We start from the raw sequence: 22,051 nt of genomic DNA, 5'->3' as shown, positions 1-22,051 counted from the left end.
CACATTTAGGTCTTTCATCCATTTTGAGTTTATTTTTGGGTGTAGTGTAAGGAAATGGTCCAGTTTTATTCTTCTGCATGTGGCTGTCCAAGTCGCCCAACACCATTTGTTGAAGAGACTGTCTTTTTTCCATTGGACATTCTTTCCAACTTTGTCGAAGATTAGTTGACCATAGAGTTGAGGGTCCATTTCTGGGCTCTCGATTCTGTTCCATTGATCTATGTGTCTGTTTTTGTGCCAGTACCATACTGTCTTGATGATGACAGCTTTGTAATAGAGCTGGAAGTCCGGAATTGGGATGCTGCCAGCTTTGCTTTTCTTTTTCAATATTCCTCTGGCTATTTGGGGTCTTTCTGATTCCATACAAAATTTAGCATTATTTGTTCATTTCTTTGAAAAAAGTGGATAGTATTTTGATAGGGATTGCATTGAATGTGAGGATTGCTCTAGGTAGCATTGACATCTTCACAATATTTGTTCTTCCAATCCACGAGCATGGAACATTTTTCCATTTCTTTGTGTCTTCCTCCATTTCTTTCATGAGTATTTTATAGTTTTCTGAGTACAGATTCTTTGCCTCTTAGGTTAGATTTATTCCTAGGTATCTTATGGTTTTGGGTACAATTGTAAATGGGATCGACTCCTTAATTTCTCTTTCTTCTGTCTTGTTGTTGCTGTATAGGAAGGCCACTGATTTCTGTGCATTGATTTTATATCCTGCCACTTTACTGAATCCCTGTATGAGTTCTAGCAGTTTTGGGGTGGAGTCTTTTTGGTTTTCCACATAAAGTATCGTATTATCTGCAAACAGTGAGAGTTTGACTTCTTTGCCAATTTGGATGTCTTTTATTTCTTTTTGTTGTCTGACTGCTGTGGCTAGGACTTCTAATAGTATGTTGAATAGCAGTGGTGATAGTGGACATCCCAGCCATGTTCCTGACCTTAGGGGGAAAGCTCTCCGTATTTCCCCATTGAGAATGATATTTGCTGTGGGTTTTTCATAGATGGCTTTTATGATATTGAGGTATGTACCCTCTGTCCCTATACCCTGAAGAGTTTTGATCAAGAAACAATGCTGTACTTTGTCAAATGCTTTTTCTGCATCTATTGAGAGGATCATATGTTTCTTGTTCTTTCTTTTATTAATGTATTGTATCACATTGATTGATTTGTGGATGTTGAACCAACCTTGCAGCCCAGGGATACATCCCACTTGGTCATGGTGAATAATCCTTTTAATGTACTGTTGGTTAGTATTTTGGTGGGAATTTTTGCATCCAGGTTTATCAAGGTTATTGGTCTGTAATTCTCCTTTTGGATTGGGTCTTTGTCTGGTTTTGGGGTCAAGGTAATGGTGGCCTCATAAAACGAGTTAGGAAGTTTTCCTTCCATTTCTATTTTTTGGAGCAGTTTCAGAAGAATAGATATTAATTCTTCTTTTAATGTTTGGTAGAACTCCTCTGGGAAGCCATCTGGCACTGGGCTTTTGTTTGTTGGGAGATTTTTGATGACTGCTTCAATTTCTTTAGTGGTTATAGTTCTGTTCAGGTTTTTTGTTGCTTCTTGGTTCAGTTTTAGTAGTTTATTCATCTCTAGGAATTCATCCATTTCTTCCAGATTATCTAATTTGCTGGCATAGAGTTGCTCATAATATGTTCTTATACTTGTTTGTATTTCTTTGGTGTTGGTTGTGATCTCTCTTTCATTCATGATTTTATTTGTTTGGGTCATTTCTCTTTTCTTTTTGATAAGTCTGGCCAGGGGGTTATCACTCTTTTAATTCTTTCAAAGAAGCAGCTCTTAGTTTTGTTGATCTGTTCTACTGTTCTTTGGGTTTCTATTTCATTGATTTCTGCTCTGGTCTTTATTATTTCTCCTCTCCTGCTGGGTTTAGACTTTATTTGCTGTTCTTTCTCCAGCTCCTTTAGGTGTAGGGTTAGGTTGTGTATTTGAGAACTTTCTTGTTTCTTGAGAAAGGCTAGTATTGCTATATGCTTCTGCATCCCAAAGGTTTTGAACAGTTGTGTTTTCATTTTCATTTGTTTCCATGAATTTTTTTAATTCTTTAATTTCCTGGTTGACCCATTCATTCTTTAGTAAGATGCTCTTTAGCCTCCATGTATTTGAGTTCTTTCCAAATTTCTCCTGTGATTGAGTTCTGGTTCCAAAGCATTGTGGTCCAAAAATATGCAGGGAATGATCCCAATCCTTTGGTGCTGGTTGAGACCTGATTTGTGACCTAGGATGTGATCTATTCTGGAGAATGTTCCATGGGCACTAGAGAAGAATGTGTATTCTGTTGCTTTGGGATGGAATGTTCTGAATATGTCTGTGAAGTCCATTTGGTCCAGTGTGTTATTTAAAGTCTTTATTTCTTTGTTGATCTTTTGCTTAGATGATCTGTCCATTTCAGTGAGGGGGGTACAAAGTCCCCCACTATTATTGTATTGTTGTTGATGTGTTTCTTTGCTTTTGTTATTAATTGGCTTAAATAATTGGCTGCTCCCATGTTAGGGGCATAGATATCTAACATATTTACAATTGTTAGATCTTCTTGTTGGATAGACACTTTAGTGTCTATCCAACCTACTTAAAGGATAGACACTTTAAGTAGGATATAATGTCCTTCCTCATCTCTTATTACAGTTTTTGGTTTAAAATCTAATTTGTCTGATATAAGGATTGCCACTCCAGCTTTCTTTGGTGTCCATTAGCATGGTAAATGGTTTTCCACCCCTTCACTTTCAATCTGGGGGTGTCTTTGGGTCTAAAATGAGTCTCTTGCAGACAGCATTTCGATGGGTCTTGTTTTTTTTTAATCCAATCTGATAGCCTGTGTCTTTTGATTGGGGCATTTAACCCATTTACATTCAGGGTAACTATTGAAAGGTATGAATTTAGTGCCATTGTATTGCCTGTGAGGTGACTGTTACTGTATATTGTCTGTGTTCTTTTCTGCTCTATGTTACTTTTAGGCTCTCTCTTTGCTTAGAGGACCCCTTTCAATATTTCTTGTAGGGTTGGTTTCGTGTTTGCAAATTCCTTTAGTTTTTGTTTGCCCTGGAAGCTTTTTATGTCTCCTTCTATTTTCAATGACAGCCTATCTGGATATAGTATTCTTGGCTGCATATTTTTCTCATTTAGTGCTCTGAATATATCATGCCAGTCCTTTCTGGCCTGCCAGGTCTCTGTGTATAGGTCTGTTGCCAATCTATTGTTTCTACCATTGTAGGTGACATATCTCTTCTCCCGAGCTGCTTTCCGGATTTTCTCTTTGTTTATGAGACTTGTAAGCTTTACTATTATTTGTCAGGGTGTTGACCTATTTTTGTTGATTTTGAGGGGGTGTTCTCTGTGCCTCCTGGGTTTTGATGCCTCTTTTGTTCCCCAAATTAGGGAAGTTCTCTGCTATTATTTGCTCCAATATACCTTCTGCCCCTCTCTCTCTTCTTCTTCTGGGATCTCAATTATTCTAATATTGTTTTGTCTTATGGTATCACTTATCTCTCGAATTCTGCCCTCGTGTTCCAGTAGTTATCTCTTTTTCTCAGCTTCTTTATTCTCTATCATTTGGTCTTCTATATCACTTATTCTCTCTTCTGCATCATTTAATCTAGCAGTTAGAGCCTCCATTTTGATTACACCTCATTAATAAGCTTTTTGATTTTGACTTGGTTAGATTTTAGTTCTTTTATTTCTCCAGAAAGTTTTTCTCTAATAATTTCCATGCTTTTTTCAAGCCCAGCTAGTATCTTTAAAGTCGTCATTCTGAACTCTATTTCCTACATCTTACTAATGTCGGTATTGATTAGGTCCCTGGCAGTTGGTATTACCTTTTGTTCTTTTTTTTGAGGTGAGTTTTTCCATCTTGTCATTTTGTCCAGAGGAGAATAGATGAATGAGAGAACAAAATGCTAAGAGGGTAAGAACGACCGCAGAAAAATATACAGTAAACAAATCAGAAGACACCTTCCAGAGAGTGGTCGCTTTTATGTTCAGAGAGTTGCTGCTATTCTTTTCTTCAATCTCCTGTTGAGTTCGTAGGTGTCCAGAATGTTTTGATCCCTATCTAGCAGAATTCCTGGGACCAATCGAAATTTAAGTCTCCTACTTCTCTGCCATCTTGCTCTTCCCCCTCCATACCATTTTCAACAGTGACTGGACCAACTCGCATTCATACCAACTGTGCACAAGAGTTCCTTTTCTCCACATCCTTGTCAAAACTTATCGTTTTTTGTGTTTTTAATTTTAAACATTCTGATACCTGTGAGGTCATATCTCTTTGTGGTTTGGATTTGCATTTCCCTGATGATGACTGATGTTGAGCATCTTTTCATGTGTCTCTTGGTCGTCTGTATGTTGTCTTTGGAAAAATGTCTATACACAGCCCCTGCTCATTTTTAAATTGGATTATTTAGTTTTTGGTGTTTAGTTATGTAAGTTCTTTGTATATTTTGGATACCAACCCCTTACTGAATATATCATTTGTAAATATCTTTTTCCATTTGGTGGGTTGTCTTTTTGTTTTGCGGATGAAATCCTTTGCTATGCAAAAGTTTTTTTTTTAATTTTGATATAGTCCTAGGAGTTTAATTTTGCTTTTGTTTCCCTTGCCAAAGGAGATGTATACCTAAAAGAATGTTTCCATGACTGATGTAAAGAGATGACTGACTGCCTATGTTTTCTTCTAGGAGTTTTATGGCTTCAATCTCACATTTATGTCTTTAATCGACTTTGAGTTTATTTTTGTATATGGTATAAGAAAGTGGCCCAGTTTCATTTTTTTTGCATGTAGCTGACCAGTTTTCCTAACATCGTTTGTTGAAGAGACTGTCTTTTTTCCATTGTATATTCATTCCTGCTTTCTACTAGATTAATTGAGGCTGTTAGCATAAGTTAATTTCTGGACTCTCTGTTCTGTTCCATTAATCTATGTGTCCATTTTTGTTCCAATACCATACTGTTCTGATTATGATAGCTTTGTAGTATATTTTGAAATCTAAGATTCTGATACTTCCAGTTTTGTTATTTTTGAAGATTGCTTTGTCTATTCAGAGTCTTTTGTGGTTCCATACAAATATTAGGAATTTTTGTTCTACTTCTGTGAAAAATGTTGGAAATTTAATAAAGATTTCATTAAATCTATAGATTGCTTTGGGCAGTATGGATATATGTACAATCCAGGACCATAGAATATCTTTTCATTTATTTTTGCCCTCTTCAATTACTTTCAACAATGTTTTATAGTTTTGGGGTTATAGCTCTTTCACTTTCTTGCCTATGTGTATTCCTACATATTTTATTCTTTCTGGTACAATTGTAAATGGGACTGATTCTTTTTTTCTTTCTGCTGGTTCATTATTAGTGTATAGAAATGCAACAGATTTCTTTACATTCGTTTCTGTATTTTGCAACTTTACTGAACTCATTTATCAGTTCTAGTAGTATTTTTGGTGGTCTTTAGTGTTGTCTATGTGTAGTATGAAGTCATCTGCAAATAGTGAAAATTTTACTTCATCCTTACCAATTTGAATGTCTTTATTCCTTTTTCTTGTCTGATTGCTGTGTCTAGGACTTCCAGTACTATGTTGAATAAAAATGGTGAGAGTGTACATCCTTGTCTTGTTCCAGAACTTAAGGGGAGAGCTCTCAGTTTTTCCCCATTGAGTATGATGTTTGTTGTGTGTTTTTCATATATGGCATTTATTATTTTGAGGTATGTTCCCTCTAACTCTACTCTGTTGAAAGTTTATACTGTGAATGAATGTTCTATTTCATCAAATGCATTTTTTTGCATCCTTTGAGATAATTGTATGTTTTTTATCCTTCCTCTTTGTGTGATGTGTCATGTTGTTTGATTAGTGAATATTGGAGCACCTTTGCATCACAGGAATAACTCCCACTTGATCATGGTAAATTGTTTTGTTAATGTATTGTTGGATTTTTGCTAATATTTTCTTGAGGACTTTTGCATCTATGTTCATGAGGGAAATTAGCCTATAGTTCTCTTTTGTTTTTTTGTGGTGTCATTATTGGGTTTTAGTTTCAGAATAATGCTGGCTTCATAAAATGAATTTGGAAATTTTCCTTTTCTCTTCTTTTTTTGGAATAGTTTGAAAATAGGTATTAACTCTTCATTAAATGTTCGGTAGAATTCATTTTTTTAAATTTTTTATTGTTATGTTAATCACCATACATTACATCATTAGTTTTTGATGTAGTGTTCCATGATTCATTGTGCATAACACCCAGTGCTCCACGCAGAATGTGCCCTCTTTAATACCCATCACCAGGCTAACCATCCCCCCAACCTCCTCCCCTCTAGAACCCTCAGTTTGTTTTTCAGAGTCCATTGTCTCTCATGGTCCATCTCCCCTTCCGATTTACTACACTTCATTCTTCCCCTCCTGCTATCTTCTCCTTCTTTTTTTTCTTAACATATATTGCATTATTTGTTTCAGAAGTACAGATCTGTGATTCAACAGTCCTGCACAATTCAAAGCGCTCACCATAGCACATACCCTCCTCAATGTCTATCACCCAGCCACCCCATCCCTCCCACCACCCACCACTCCAACAACCCTCAGTTTGTTTCCTGAGATTAAGAATTCCTCATATCAGTGAGTTCATATGATACATGTCTTTCTCTGATTGCCTTATTTCACTCAGCATAACACCCTCCAGTTCCATCCACGTCATTGCAAATGGCAAGATCTCACTCCTTTTTATGGCTGCATAATATTCCATTGTGTATATATACCACTTCTTCTTTACCCATTCATCTCTTGATGGACATCTTGGCTCTTTCCACAGTTTGGCTATTGTGGACATTGCTGCTATAAACATTGGGGGATACATACCCTTTCGGGTCCCTACATTTGTATATTTGGGGTAAATACCCAGTAGTGCAATTGCTGGATCGTATGGTAGCTCTATTTTCAACTCTTTGAGGAACCTCCATACTGTTTTCCAGAGTGGTTGCTCCAGCTTGCATTCCCACCAACAATGTAGGAGGGTTCCCATTTCTCTGCATCCCCGCCAACATCTGTTGTTTCCTGACTTGTTAATTTTAGCCATTCTGACTGGTGTGAGGTGGTATCTCATTGAGGTTTTGATTTGGATTTCCCTGATGCCGAGCGATGGTGAGCACTTTTTCATGTGTCTGTTGGCCATTTGGATGTCTTCTTTGGAAAAATGTCTGTTCATGTCTTCTGCCCATTTCTTCATTGGATTATTTGTTCTTTGGGTGTTGAGTTTGATAAGTTCTTTATAGATTTTGGATACTAGCCCTTTATCTGATATGTCATTGGCAAATATTTTCTCCCATTCTGTCGGTTGTCTTTTGGTTTTGTGGACTGTTTCTTTTGCTGTGCAAAGCTTTTTATCTTGATGAAATCCCAATAGTTCGTTTTTGCTCTTGCTTCCCTTGCCTTTGGCGATGTTTCTAGGAAGAAGTTGCTGCGGCTGAGGTCGAAGAGGTTGCTACCTGTGTTCTCCTTTAGGATTTTGATGGACTCCTGTCTCACGTTTCGGTCTTTCAACCATTTGGAGTCTATTTTTGTGTGTGGTGTGAGGAAATGGTCCAGATTCATTCTTCTGCATGTGGCTCTCCAATTTGCCCAACACCATCTGTTGAAGAGACTATCTTTTTTCCATTGGACATTCTTTCCTACTTTGTCAAAGATGAGTTGACCATAGAGTTGAGGGTCCATTTCTGGGCTCTCGATTCTGTTCCATTGATCGATGTGTCTGTTTTTGTGCCAGTACCATACTGTCTTGATGATGACAGCTTTGTAATAGAGCTGGAAGTCCGGAATTGGGATGCCGCCATCTTTGATTTTCTTTTTCAATATTCCTCTGGCTATTCGGGGTCTCTTCTGGTTCCATACAAATTGTAGGATTCTTTGTTCCATTTCTTTGAAAAAAGTGGATGGTATTTTGATGGGGATTGCATTGAACGTGGAGATTGCTCTAGGTAGTATTGACATCTTCACAATGTTTGTCCTTCTAATCCATGAGCATGGAATATTTTTCCATTTCTTTGTGTCTTCCTCCATTTCTTTCATGAGTATTTTATAGTTTTCTGAGTACAGATCCTTTGCTTCTTTGGTTAAATTTATTCCTAGGTATCTTATGGTTTTGGGTGTAATTGTAAATGGGATCGACTACTTGAATTGTCTCTCTTCTGTCTTGTTGTTGGTGTATAGGAATGCCACTGATTTCTGTGCATTGATTTTATATCCTGCCACTTTACTGAATCCCTGTGTGAGTTCTAGCAGTTTCGGGGTGGAGTCTTTTGTGTTTTCCACATACAGTATCATATCATCTGGAAAGAGGGAGAATTTGACTTCCTCTTTGCTGATTTGGATGCCTTTTATTTCTTTTTGTTGAGTGATTGCTGTGTCTAGGACTTCTAATAATATGTTGAATAGCAGTGGTGAGAGTGGACATCCCTGCCACGTTCCTGACCTTAGGGGAAAGGCTCTCAGGCTTTCCCCATTGAGAATGATATTTGCTGTAGGTTTTTCATAGATGGCTTTTATGATATTGAGGTATGTACCCTCTATTCCTATACTCTGAAGAGTTTTTATCAAGAAAGGATGCTGTACTTCGTCAAATGCTCTTTCTGCAACTATTGAGAGGATTATATGATTCTTGTTCTTTCTTTTGTTAATGTATTGTATCACGCTGATTGATTTGCGGATGTTGAACCAACCTTGCAGCCCCGGGATAAATCCCACTTGGTCATGGTGAATAATCCTTTTTATGTACTGTTGGATCCTATTGGCCAGTATTTTGGTGAGGATTTTTGCATCCATGTTCATCAAGGATATTGGTCTGTAATTCTCATTTTTGATGGGGTCTTTGTCTGGTTTTGGGATCAGGTAATGGTGGTCTCATAAAACGAGTTTGGAAGTTTTCCTTCCATTTCTATTTTTTGGAACACTTTCAGGAGTATAGGTATTAATTCTTCTTTAAATGTTGGGTAGAATTCCCCTGGGAAGCCATCTGGCCCTGGGCTTTTGTTTGTTGGGAGATTTTTGATGACTGCTTCAATTTCCTTAGTGGTTATAAGTCTGTTCAGGTTTTCTATTTCTTCCTGGTTCAATTTTGGTAGTTGATACATCTCTAGGAATGCACCCATTTCTTCCAGGTTATCTAATTTCCTGACATAGAGTTGCTCATAATAAGTTCTTATAATTGCTTGTATTTCTTATAATTGCTTGTGATCTCTCCTCTTTCATTCATGATTTTGTTGATTTGGGTCATTTGTCTTTTCTTTTAGATAAGTCTGGTCAGGGGTTTATCAATCTTGTTAATTCTTTCAAAGAACCAGCTCCTAGTTTCGTTGATCTGTTCTACTGTTCTTTTGGTTTCTAGTTCATTGATTTCTGCTCTGATCTATATTATTTCTCTTCTCCTGCTGGGTTTAGGCTTTATTGGCTGTTTTTATTCTAGCTCCTTTAGGTGTAGAGTTAGATTGTGTATTTGAGAACTTTCTTGTTTCTTGAGAAAGGCTTGTATTGCTATATACTTTCTTCTCAGGACTGCCTTTGCTGTATCCCAAAGATTTTGAACAGCTGTGTTTTCATTTTCCTTGGTTTCCATGTATTTTTTTAATTCTTCTTTAATTTCCTGGTTGACCCATTCATTCTTTAGTAGGATGCTCTTTAGCCTCCATGTATTTGAGTTCTTTCCAACTTTCCTCTTGTGATTGAGTTCTAGTTTCAAAGCATTGTGGTCTGAAAATATGCAGGGAATGATCCCAATCTTTTGGTACCAGTTGAGACCTGATTTGTGACCTAGAATGTGATCAATTCTGGAGGATGTTCCATGGGCACTAGAGAAGAATGTGTATTGTTGTTTTGGGATGGAATGTTCTGAATATGTCTGTGAAGTCCATTTGGTCCAGTGTTTCATTTAAAGTCTTTATTTCCTAGTTGATTTTTTGCTTAGATTATCTGTCCATTTCAGTGAGGGGGTTAAAAAGTCCCCCACTATTATTGTATTGTTGTTGATGTGTTTCTTTGCTTTTTTTATTAATTGCCTTATATAATTGACTGCTCCCATGTTAGGGGCATGGATATTTACAATTGTTAGATCTTCTTGTTTGATAGACCCTTTAAGTAGGATATAATGTCCTTCTTCATTTCTTATTACAGTCTTTGTTTTAAAATCTAATTTGTCTGATATAAGGATTGCCACCCCAGCTTTCTTTTGGTGTCCATTAGCATGGTAAATTATTTTCCACCCCCTCACTTTCAATTGGGGGTGTTTTTGGGTCTAAAATGAGTCTCTTGCAGACAGCATATTAATGGGTCTTGTTTTTTAATCCAATCTGATAGCCTGTGTCTTTTGATTGGGGCATTTAGCCCATTTACATTCAGGGTAACTATTGAAAGGTATGAATTTAGTGCCATTGTATTGCCTGTAAGGTGACTGTTACTGTATATTGTCTGTGTTCGTTTCTGCTCTTTGCTGCTTTTAGGTTCTCTCTTTGCTTAGAGGACCCCTTTCAATATTTCTTGTAGGGCTGATTTCGTGTTTGCAAATTCCTTTAGTTTTTGTTTGTCCTGGAAGCTTTTTATCTTTCCTTCTATTTTCAATGACAGCCCATCTGGATATAGTATTCTTGGCCGCATATTTTTCTCATTTAGTGCTCTGAAGATATCATGCCAGTCCTTTCTGGCCTGCCAGGTCTCTGTGGATAGGTCTGTTCCCAATCTAATGTTTCTATCATTATAGGTTACATATCTCTCCTCCCGAGCTGCTTTCAGGATTTTCTCTTTGTCTCTGAGACTCATAAGTTTTACTATTAGATGTCGGGGTGTTGACCTATTATTATTGATTTTGAGAGGGGTTCTCTGTGCCTCCTGGATTTTGATGACTGTTTCCTTCCTCACATTAGGGAAGTTCTCTGCTATTATTTGCTCCAATATACCTTCTGCCCCTCTCTCTCTTTCTTCTTCTTCTGGGATCCCAATTATTCTAATATTGTTTCATCTTATCGTATCGCTTATCTCTCGAATTCTGCCCTCATGATCCTGTAGTTTATCTCTCTTTTTCCCAGCCTCTTTATTTTCCATCATTTGGTCTTCTATATCACTGATTCTCTCTTCTGCCTCATTTATCATAGCAGTTAGTGCCCCCATTCATATTGCACCTCATTAATATTCTTTTTGATTTCAAATTGGTTAAATTTTAGTTCTTTTATTTCTCCAGAAAGGGCTTCTCTAATAACTTCCATGCTTTTTTCCTGCCCAGCTAGTATCTTTAAAGTCATGATTCTGAACTCTAGATCCGACATTGTACTAATGTACGTATTGAGTAGGTCCCTGTCAGATGGTACTACCACTTGTTCTTTTTGCTGAGGTTATTTTTTTCGTCTTGTCATTTTGTGCAGAGGAGAACAGATGAATTAGAGAACAAAATGCTAACAGGTTAACAACGTCCCCAGGAAATATACTCTATACAAATCAGAAAAGACCTGATACTAGGGGAAAAGAAAGGGAAAGAAAGAAAAAAGAAAGAGAAAAAAAGAAAAAGATAAAAACAAACAAAAACAGAATGAAACAAAAAAAAAAACAGAATATGATCAAATATGATCAGGCTAGTGCATAGATCAGTGCCACACACTAAATTTTGGGTGAATTTTGGTCTGTTAGCAGAAAGTGCCTCCTAAAATTTTAAAGGAAGAAAGACCTGTATATGTACAAATTAAGGGTTGATACAATGAAGGGATGGGAGATGATTGTAAAGATGAAAATTATAAACGATTTTATAAAAGGAATTGATAAGAAGTTGTTTGAAAAAAGAAAGAGGAAGATTTAAAAAAAAAGAAAAAAAGGGAGAGAATGTGATCAAGCAGGAGACTAGAACAAAGCCATACACTAGTGATTTAGGGTATATTTTGATCTGTTAGAAGAAACTGTATCTCAAAATTTTAAAGAGAGAACAACTTATATATATATGCAAAAAATAAGGGTAACTACTATGAAGGGATAAAATATGACTCTAAAAATAAAAAATAAAAAATGTTTTCTTTTTTTAAAAAGGAATTGATAAGATGTTGGTTGAAAAAGGGAAAAAGAAAAATTTAAAAAAAACAGTTAAAAAATTAACTTTGAAAAACTAATGAATTCTATGTGCAGTATTCCCCTAGCGCTGGAGTTCTCCCTTTCTCCTTGACCGGTAAACTTGGTCTTGGCTTGCTGGCTGTTCGTGCTGATCTTCTGGGGGAGGGGCCTGTTGCCGTGGTTCCCAAATGTCTTTGCCAGAGGCGGAATTGCCCCGCCCTTGTCAGTCCGGGCTAAGCAATCTGCTCGGGTTTGCTCTCAGGAGCTTTGTTCCCTGCAAGTTCTCGGTACAGCTTTGGAGGACCAGAGTGGAAATGGTGCCCTCCCAATCTCCACCCAGAGGAGGTGAGATCTCGGGTCCCCGCTCCTCAGTGCACTCCCAGAGAAAAGCAGTCACTCCCGTCTCCCCGGTCTCCGGTCGCACTCAGTGTTCACCCGGCCTGTGACCGAGTGTTTCTATCTCTGGCACCCCACCCCATGTGGAGTCTCCAAACCCAGCAGATCCCTGCGGTGCGCTCTTGCACCGCTCCTCCTGGGGGAGGAAGGGGAGTCTCCCCAGGTCTGCTGCTTGTTGGGTCCCTGCTGGAGGAGCAGTGGCCTGACTGGGCCGTGGATCACAGTTTATGGCCACCCCGAGCTGAGAGTCCGGCCTCGGCTCCGTCTCTGCAGCCGGCTTCCCTGCTCCGATACCTGGGAGCTCTGCCGCACTCAGGCACCCCTGGTCTTTCTGTGACCCGAGAGTCCTGAGACCACACTGTCCCGCGAGGGTTCCACCCCCATCTTAGCCACTGGAGCGACGTCCCTCAGTGAAGCTGACTTCTAAAAGTTCTGATTTTGTGCTCCGCGGCTCTATCACTTGCCAGAAGCGGCAGTCGGAGGCCCCCTCCCCCGCCGTCTATCCTCCCAACTATCGCCTCGGACTCACTTCTCCGCACATCCTACCTTCCAGTAAGTGGTCCCTTTTCTGTTCAGAGAGTTGTTGCTATTCTTCTCTTCGATCTCCTGTTGCGTTCGTAGGTGTTCAGAATGGTTTGATCCCTATCCAGCTGAATTCCTGAGACCAGGCGAAATCCAGGTCTCCTACTCCTCTGCCATCTTGCTCCGCCCCCTAAATGTTTGGTAGCATTCTGCTGTGAGACCATCCTGTCCTGGGCTTTTGTTTGTTGGATGTTTTGATTACTGATACAATTCCATTGCTAGTAATTGGTCTGTTCAACTTTTTTTATTTCTTCTTGCCTCACTTTTGGTAGTTTAGATGTTTCTAAGAATTTATCCATTTTTATAGGTTGTCCAGTTTGTTGACATATAATTTTTCATAATATTGTCTTATAATCCTCTGTATTTCTGTGATGTTGGTTGCTATTTCTTCTCTTTTATTTCTTATTTTATTTATTTGAGTCCTTTTTCTCGTATTTGTTTTTGATGACTGTGCAAAGTTTGTCTTTTAAAAAAAAAAACAGTTCCTGGTTTCATTTATCTCTTTTATAGTTTTTTTGTCTTTTTCATTTCTTTCTGCTGTTATCTTTATTATTTCTTTTTCTACTTCATTTGGACTTTGTTCTTTTTTTTCTACCTCCTTTAGATATAAGGTTAGGATATTTATTTGAGATTTTTTTTTGATTTTTGATGTAGGCCTGTATTGCTATAATCTCCCCTTTTATAATAGCTTTTGCTACATCCCAAGACTTAGGACTGCTGTGTTTTCATTTTCATTTGTCTCTATGCATTTATTTTTAATTTTATCTTTAATTTCCTGGCTGAGCAATACATTGTTTAGTAACATTTTATTTAATCTCCATATATTGTGGTCTTTCCAGATTTTTTTTTTTCTTGTGACTGATTTCTATTTTCATACTGTTGGGGCCAGAATATCTGCATCATAAAACTTCAATATTGTTTAATTTGTTGAGACAGCTTTGTGGCCTAGCATGTGATCTATTCTGGAGACTATTCTGTGAACACATGGAAAGAATGTGTATGCTGCTGTTTTAAGATGGGATGTTCTGAATATATCTGTTAAATCTATCTGGTCCAATGTGTCATTAAAATCCAGTTTATTTGTTGATTTTCTGACTGGATGATTTATCCCTTGATGTATGTGTGGGTGTTAAAGTCTACAATTATTGTATTACCCATTTTTTTTCAGATTTTTATTTATTTATTTGTCAGAGAGTGAGAGATCGAGAGAGAGCACGGGCAGGAGGAATGGCAGGCAGGGGGAGAAGCAGACTCCTCACTGAGCAAGGAGCCCAATGAGGGACTCAATCCCAGGACCCTGGGCTCATGACCTGAGCCAAAATGCAGAGGCTTAACTGACTGAGCCATCCAGGTGTCCCTATTGTATTACTCTTGATTAGTTTCTTCATGTTTGTCAATAATTGCTTTATATATTTGGGTGCTCCAGTGTTGGGTGCAAAAATATTTACCATTGTTATATATTCTTGTTGGATTGTTTCCTCTAAGATTATGTAGTATTCTTCTTTGTTTCTTATTACAGTCTTTTTCTCAAAGTCTATTTTTTTCATATAAATATTGCTACCTCAACTATCTTTTTATTTCCATTTGAATGATAAATGTTTTTCTATTGCTTTACTTTTAATCTGCATTGTCTTTATTTCTGAAATGAGTCTATTTCAGGAAGCATATAGGTGTGTTTTGCATTTTTACCCATCCAGTTACCCTATGTCTTTTAATTGGAGCATTTAGTCCATTTAAATACAAAGTAATTATTGATAGGTATGTACTTATTGCTATTTTGTTACTTCATTTACAGTTTTCACACTTCTACATTGCTCCTTTCTTCTATTAGTCTCTTCCCTTGTGGTTAGATGGCATTTTTTATTGATATGCTTGGATTCTTTTCAGTTTATTTTGTTTGTATATCTCTTATATGTTTTCAATTTGTGGTTACCATAGCATTTATATATAATATGCTATGCATATTTAAGTCTAAAGTTAGGTTGACTGTTGCTTAAGTTTGAACCAACTCTAAGAGCAATAAATTTTATTGACTTCCCCCCACATTTTATGTTTATGGTGTCATATTTTATATATTTTTATTTTGTGAATCACATGACTGATATTTTTTACTCTATTGTAAAATGTATATTAAAAATATTTGAAAACATAATTTTGTTTTTTTAATGTTTTTATTTAAATTCTACTTAGTTAACATACAGTGTAATATTAGTTTCAGGTGTACAATTTAGTGATTCAACACTTACAATATACTGTGCTCATCACAAAAAATGCACTCACTAATCCCCATCACCTATTTAACCCATCCCCCCACATACCTCCCCTCTGGTAATGATCAGTTTGTTCTCTATAGTTATGAATCTCTTTCTTGGTTTGCCTCTCTCATTTTTTTCCCTACACTCGTTTGTTTTGTTCTTAAATTCCACATATGAGCCAAGTCATATGGTATATGTCCTTCTCTGACTGACTTATTTCATTAGCATAATAATCTCTAGTTCCATCATATATATATATATATATATATATATATATATTATATATATATATATGCTGCATCTTATTTCTCCATTCATCAGTCAATGGATACTTGGGATCTTTCCATAATTTGGCTATTGTTGTTAATGCGACAATAAACATCAGGGGTACATGTATCCCTTCAAATTAGTTTTTTTTGTATTCTTTGGTAAATACTTAGTAGTGGAATTGCTGGATCATAAGGGAGTTCCATTTTTTACTTTTTGTGGAAACTCCATATTGTTTCCCACAATGGCTGTACCAGTTTGCATTCCCATCAACAGTGTAAGAGGGTTTCCATTCTTCCACATCCTTACCAACACCTGTTGTTTCATGTATTATTGATTTTAGCCATTTAGACAGGTGTGAGGTGATACCTCATTGTAGTTTTAATTTGTATTTCCCTGATGATCAGTGATGGTGAGCATCATTTCATGTATCTGTTAGCCATCTGCATGTCTTCTTTGAAAAATGTCTATTAATATATTCTACCCATTTCTGTAATTGTACTATTTGATTTTTAGGTGTTGAATTTATAAGTTCTTTATACATTTTGAATACTAACCCTTTATCATATATGTCATTTGCAAGCATCTCCCATTCAGAAGGTTGCCTTTTAGTTTTGCTGATTGTTTCCTTCACTGTGTAGAAGCTTTTCGTTTTGATGAAGTCCCAATAGTTTATTTTTGCTTTTGATTCCCTTACCTCAGGAGACATATTTAAGAGGAAGTTGCAAGGGCCAATGTCAAAGAGTTTACTGCCTGTGTGGTCCTTTATAATTTTAATGGTTTCCTATCTCACATTTATGTCTTTCATCCATTTTGAATTTATTTTTGTGTATGGTGTAAGAAAGTGGTCTAATTTCATTCTTTTTCATGTTGCTATTCAATTTTCTCAACACCATTTTTTGAAGAGACTGTCTTTTTTCCATTAGATATTCTTTCCTGCTTTGTTAGTAATGAATTGAAAATACAGATGTGGGTTTATTTCTGGGTTTTCCTTTCTGTTCTATTGATCTATGTCACTATTTTTGTACCAGTATCATACTGTCTTGATCACTACAGAATTGCAATGTAACTTGAAGTCTAGAATTTTGATGCATCCAGCTATGCTTTGCTTTTCCAAGGTTGCTTTGGCTATTTGGGGTCTCTTGTGGTTTCATTCAAATTTTAAGAATATTACAATAAAATTTATATTATTTTAGGACTACCTCTGTAAAAAATGCTGTTGGTATTTTGATAAGGATTGCATTAAATATGTAGATTGCTTTGGATAGTATTGAAAATTTAAAATTATTCTTCTGATCTATGAGCATGGGATGTCTTTCCATTTCTTTGTGTCCTCTTCAGTTTCTTTCATCAGTGTTTTATAGTTTTCATATTAGAGGTCTTTCACTTCTGTGGTTAGATTTATTCCTAGGTATCTTATGGTTTTTGGTGAAATTGTAAATGATATTGATTCCTTAACTACTTTTTATGCTGCTTCATTATTGGTATATAGAAATGCAGGAGATTTCTTTTTTTTTTCACATAAGGAAGCATTTATTTGAGGTTTAACATGGAATCATACAAATAAAATTTGTATAAACACAAATCCACATCGAGTCATAACACAGATAGCAAAAGACAAAGTAAAAACAAAGAAAACTAATTGGCGGCTATATACAGTTGGACAGTTGTGTCTTGTACACTAAAAAGTCTTTTACAAAATAATCATCTTAGATCAACAGAAGACCAAACTTCAATGTCGTCCTGCAAGATGGGTTAACTTTAGCAATCTCCTCCTGTTTTCTCCAACATCCTCCTTTAGTATGGCTGGTAATTGTTTTGGTGATTGCCACCCCCTCGAGACGCCTTGCCGTAAGTGCTCTGTTGCCCATTGTAGTCTGCATATCCCTGTCCATATCCATAGTTCCCATAGTTATACCCAGTATAATCATAGCCGCCATAGCCACTATAGTTTTGATCACCACCATAGGCACTATTGTAATTTCCATATCCTTGATCATAATAATTATTAAATCCTTGGTTCCAGTTTTGGCCCCGACCTCGTCCATGACCCCTAGTACCACCTCGTCCACCAGCTGCAGCACCTCTTCCTCCTTTTTGTTGTTGCTGTTGCTGCCTGTATACCTCTTTGGGTTGTGCAACTTTGATTTCACACTTCCCAGAACCAGTTTGATGATATCTGCTTTCTAACAATTTCTTTACTGGCTCTTCGTCTGTATATGTAATAAAACAAAATCCTCTTCTTTCATTTGTTTTTGTATCCATGGGAAGTTCAATATTTTCAATCTCTCCAAAGGCTCCAAAATATTTTTTAATTTGTTCTTCAGAAGTATCTGGGCTCAATCCACCCACAAAAACCTTTTTGGGTGGTTCTTTCCCTTTTAAAGCTTTGGCCCTTTTGGGGTCTATCAATTTGCCATGCAATTTGTGTTCTTTCAGTTCCAAAACCTTATCAACACTAGCAGCATCTTTGAAAAGCACAAATCCAATTCCTCTTGATCTTCCAGTCACTGGATCTGTTTTTATTGTACAGTCTACAACTTCCCCAAATCGAGACAAATATTCAGTCAGATCTTTCTTGCTTGTATCCCAGCTCAAGCCTCCAATAAACATTTTACTGTCATCCTGCTGATTCTTGCTCGTGTTGATCTTGGATCCCTCTGCGAATTCCTCTATGTTGCTGTACTCATTCATGTCCTCCATGGTGGCGGAGTTGTCGGCCGTGGGGTGCTGGTGCGCAGTCTGGGTCGCGGCAGCAGCGGCAGCAGAGCGTTGTATGGAGCTGGATTTAAAATGGCCAGGAGATTTCTTTTTTTTAAAGATTTTTATTTATTTATTGAGAGAGAGAGAATGGTAGAGAGAGAGCATGAGAGGGAGGAAGGTGAGAGGGAGAAGCAGACTTCCCGCTGAGCAGGGAGCCCGATGTGGGACTTGATCCTGGGACTCCAGGATCAGGACCTGAGCTGAAGGCAGTCGCTTAACCAACTGAGCCACCCAGGCACCCTGCAGGAGATTTCTGTGTGTTGTTTTTTGTAACCTGCAAGTTTACTGAATTCGTGTATCAGTTCTAGCAATTTTTGGTAGACCATTTCCATTTGTCTGCATAGAATATCATACTATTTGCAAATAGTGAATGTTGTACTTTTTCCTTGTTGATTTGAATGTCTTTTACTTTTTTGTTGTCTGGTTACTGTGGCTAGGACATCCAGTACTATGTTAAATAACCGGTGAGAGTAGATGTCTCTCTCTTGTTCCTGATCATAGACTAAAATCTCTTAGTTTTCCTCATTGAGTATGATATTAGCTGTGAGTTTTACATATATGGCCTTTATTATGTTGAGGTATGTTTCCTATATCCCTACTTTGTTGAGGGTTTTTATAAAGAATGGTTACTGTAGTTTGTCAAATGCTTTTCCTTCATCTACTGAGAGGTTCATATGGTTCTTATCCTTTCTTTCGTTAATGTGGTGTATCATGTTGATAGATTTGTGAATATGGTACCACCCTGGCAACCCCGAAATAAATCTCACTTGATTGTGTTGAATGGTTTTCATTTACACTTGAAAATAATGTGTATTCTGCTGTTTTTGGATGGAATGTTCTGGGAAATGGCAACATAGAAGGCAGACTCTAGGCTTGCCTCATCTCTCCAACATAGCTACATAACTATCAAATCATTCTGAATACTCAAGAAATGAACCTGTAGACTGATAGAACAAACTGCAAAACTAGGAGAGAAGAGGCCACATCGAGGAAGGTAGGAAGCACAGAGACATGGTTTGGGGAGGACCAGTTGGTGGGTGCTGTGGAGGGGATGGAGCCCTTGGTAACACAGAAGGGCAAGAGAGAGTGACTCTCACAGGAATACACTAAAAGAGAACACTTCCTCAAAGCCATTGGCTGGGAAAAGGGGGGGGGCTGAATTTCGTGAGTTTTTGCAACCAGTGGGGCTTAAAGACTGGAGTTTCAGAGGTCCCCAGGCTTGGCTGTAATAGAGACCTGAGGACACTGCATTACTCCTGTAACAGAGGCAGGCAAACAACCCTGGGGCAGACTGCACAACTGTAGGATCACCTTAGGGACATGGGGAGAGACTGTACTTTTTGGAGCACATCTGTGAGAGGTGGAACTGCCTCTCTGGGGACAAAAGAACCTGTGAGTGCCATTTTGCTCCTCCACCAGCCAGCATAGGCACAGAGACACCAGCTGAGGACAGCTAAACAGAGCATTCCTGTTTAGCCTGCTTGCACCAAATCCCATGCCCCTGAAACCTGGCATAACTGCCCATCTAGATCAAATTTGCATCAGTCCCAGCATGGCAAGACCTTATCCCAGAGGACCAGCACAGGTCCCCACTAAGTTCCATGAAGTTTGGAATTAAAAAGTCAGCAAGCATGGCTAGAGTAGAGCTCAAGGTGTGCTGTGCTGCTCCAGGCAGGCAAGTGACCCAGAGACAGGCATGTGAAATCAGTGATCTGAAAAATGCTTGTGATGCATGAAGGGAAATTATTTGCTCCTCTGTGGTGCTTCTCTGAGAGGAGCAAGCACAGACTCTCCTATCCAGGGACAAAAGAACAGGCTGGTGCCATTTCCCTCCCCTGCCCCTCAGCAAAAACCACCTTCAGTAACCAGCACAGCTCCAACAGTCTGCCTAACCTGTTTACACCAAGTCCTGCTACCCTGCCCTCTGTTGGTACTGCTTTTCTAAAGAGAGTATGACTAAGGACCAGCAGAGTGGGATCCTCCCACAGAAGACCAACACAAACACCTGTATGCACCATGTCTACTGATGAGAGATTTCTTCCAAGCTTCCATTCTATTGGAAAGAGTCAGGTCTATTTTAGCAAGCAGACCAGAGCACACTCGCCACACTCTAGTCAAGGTCCAAACATTCCCCACTGCAGCAAGGAGAATCTCTGCAAAAGATTGACCCGAGGAATAGAGTAGCCATAGCACAGCATCAGAGTGCATGCAGCACACAATAGAGACACTTCTTAAAGCTCCAGTCCCTGGAATTATATGACCTGTTCTTCATGAAGCCTGTTCTTCATTACTCTCAGGAGCAAGAAACATAACAGGCTTTCCTAACCAGAAAAGAAGACAGAGACCTAGACAAAATGCCAAGATGGAGGAATTCATCCCAAAACAAAGAACAAGAAAAGATCATGGCCAGGGGTCAAATTGAAACAAGGATAAATAACATGCCTGATCCAGAATTTTAAGCCACAATCATAAGGATTCTAGCTGGGCTTGAGAAAAGCACAGAAACATCAGAGAGACCCTTACCACAGAGATAAAAGAGCTAAAAACCAATCAGGCCAAAATGAAAACTATAATAACTGAGACTCAACAGTGACTGGAGGTAATGAAAACAAGGATGGGAACAGCAGGGAAATGACAAAGTGATATAGAAGTTGGAATTATAGATAATAATGAAGCTGAAGAAAAGAGGGAAAGAAAAATTTTGGATCACAAAAGTAGACTTAATGAACTCAGTGACTCCATCAAGTGTAATAACATTGGTAACATAGGACTCCCAGAAGAAGAGGAGAGAGAAAAGGGGGCAGAAAATTTATTTGAGGAAATCACAGCTGAAAACTTCCCATATCTGGGAAAGGAAACAGACACCCAGATCAAGGAAGCACAGAGAACTCCTGTTAAAAGTAACAAAAGCAGACAAACACAAAGACATGCTGTTGTTAAATTTGCAAAATATAGAGATAAAGAAAAAAATCCTAAAAAGAGCAAGACAAAAGTAGTCCCTAAAATACACGGAAAAACACATAAAGCTAGCAGACGAAATCTCCACAGAAAATTGGCAAGCCAGAAGAAAGTGGAATGATATACTCAACCTGCTGAATGGTAAAAACCCACAGCCAAGAATACGCTATCCAGCATGTAAACATTCAGAATAGAAGGAGAGATAATGAGTTTCCCAGACAAACAAAAAGTAAAGGAGTTTGTATGCTAACCTCCCCCCCTGCAAGAAATATTAAAGGGGCCACTTTGAGTGGGAAAGAAAGACCAAAAAACAAAACAAAACAAAACAAAAAACCAACAACAAAACAAAATGAAGACTAGAAAGAAACAGAGAAAATTTCCAGAAACAATGACAAAATAAGTAATAAAATGGCATTAAATACATATCTATCAATAATTACTTTGGATGGGGTGCCTGGGTGGCTCAGTCCGTGAAGCATCTGCCTTTCAGCTCAGGTCATGATCCCAGGGTCCTGGGTTTAAGCCCTGCTTCGGACTCCCTGTTCAGAGGGGAGCCTGCTTCTGCCTCTCCCCCTGCTTTTATTCACTTTTCTCTCTCTCTCTCTCTCTCTGATAGATAAATAAATAAATACATAAATAATATCTCTAAAAAATAGTAATTACTCTAGATGTAAATGACCTAAATGCTCCAATCAAAAGACATAGGGTAACAGAATGGATAGAAAAACAAGAACCATCTATAAGCTGCCTGCA

General features: G+C 38.0%; 1 pseudogene; it reads right to left on the bottom strand.

Moving 5' to 3' along the window:
- Nucleotides 1–17,097: 17,097 nt before the first annotated feature.
- On the bottom strand, nt 17,098–18,303 carry LOC112821372 (heterogeneous nuclear ribonucleoprotein D-like pseudogene; annotated as a pseudogene).
- Between the last annotated feature and the right edge of the window lie 3,748 nt (nt 18,304–22,051).

The sequence above is a fragment of the Callorhinus ursinus genome, unplaced genomic scaffold, assembly GCF_003265705.2.
Source record: "Callorhinus ursinus isolate GAN/ISIS: 27379988/994484 unplaced genomic scaffold, GSC_fseal_2.0 scaffold67, whole genome shotgun sequence".
NCBI lineage: Eukaryota > Metazoa > Chordata > Mammalia > Carnivora > Otariidae > Callorhinus > Callorhinus ursinus.
Note: the sequence above shows the minus strand (reverse complement) of the source record. Positions and strands in the feature narration are given on the sequence as shown.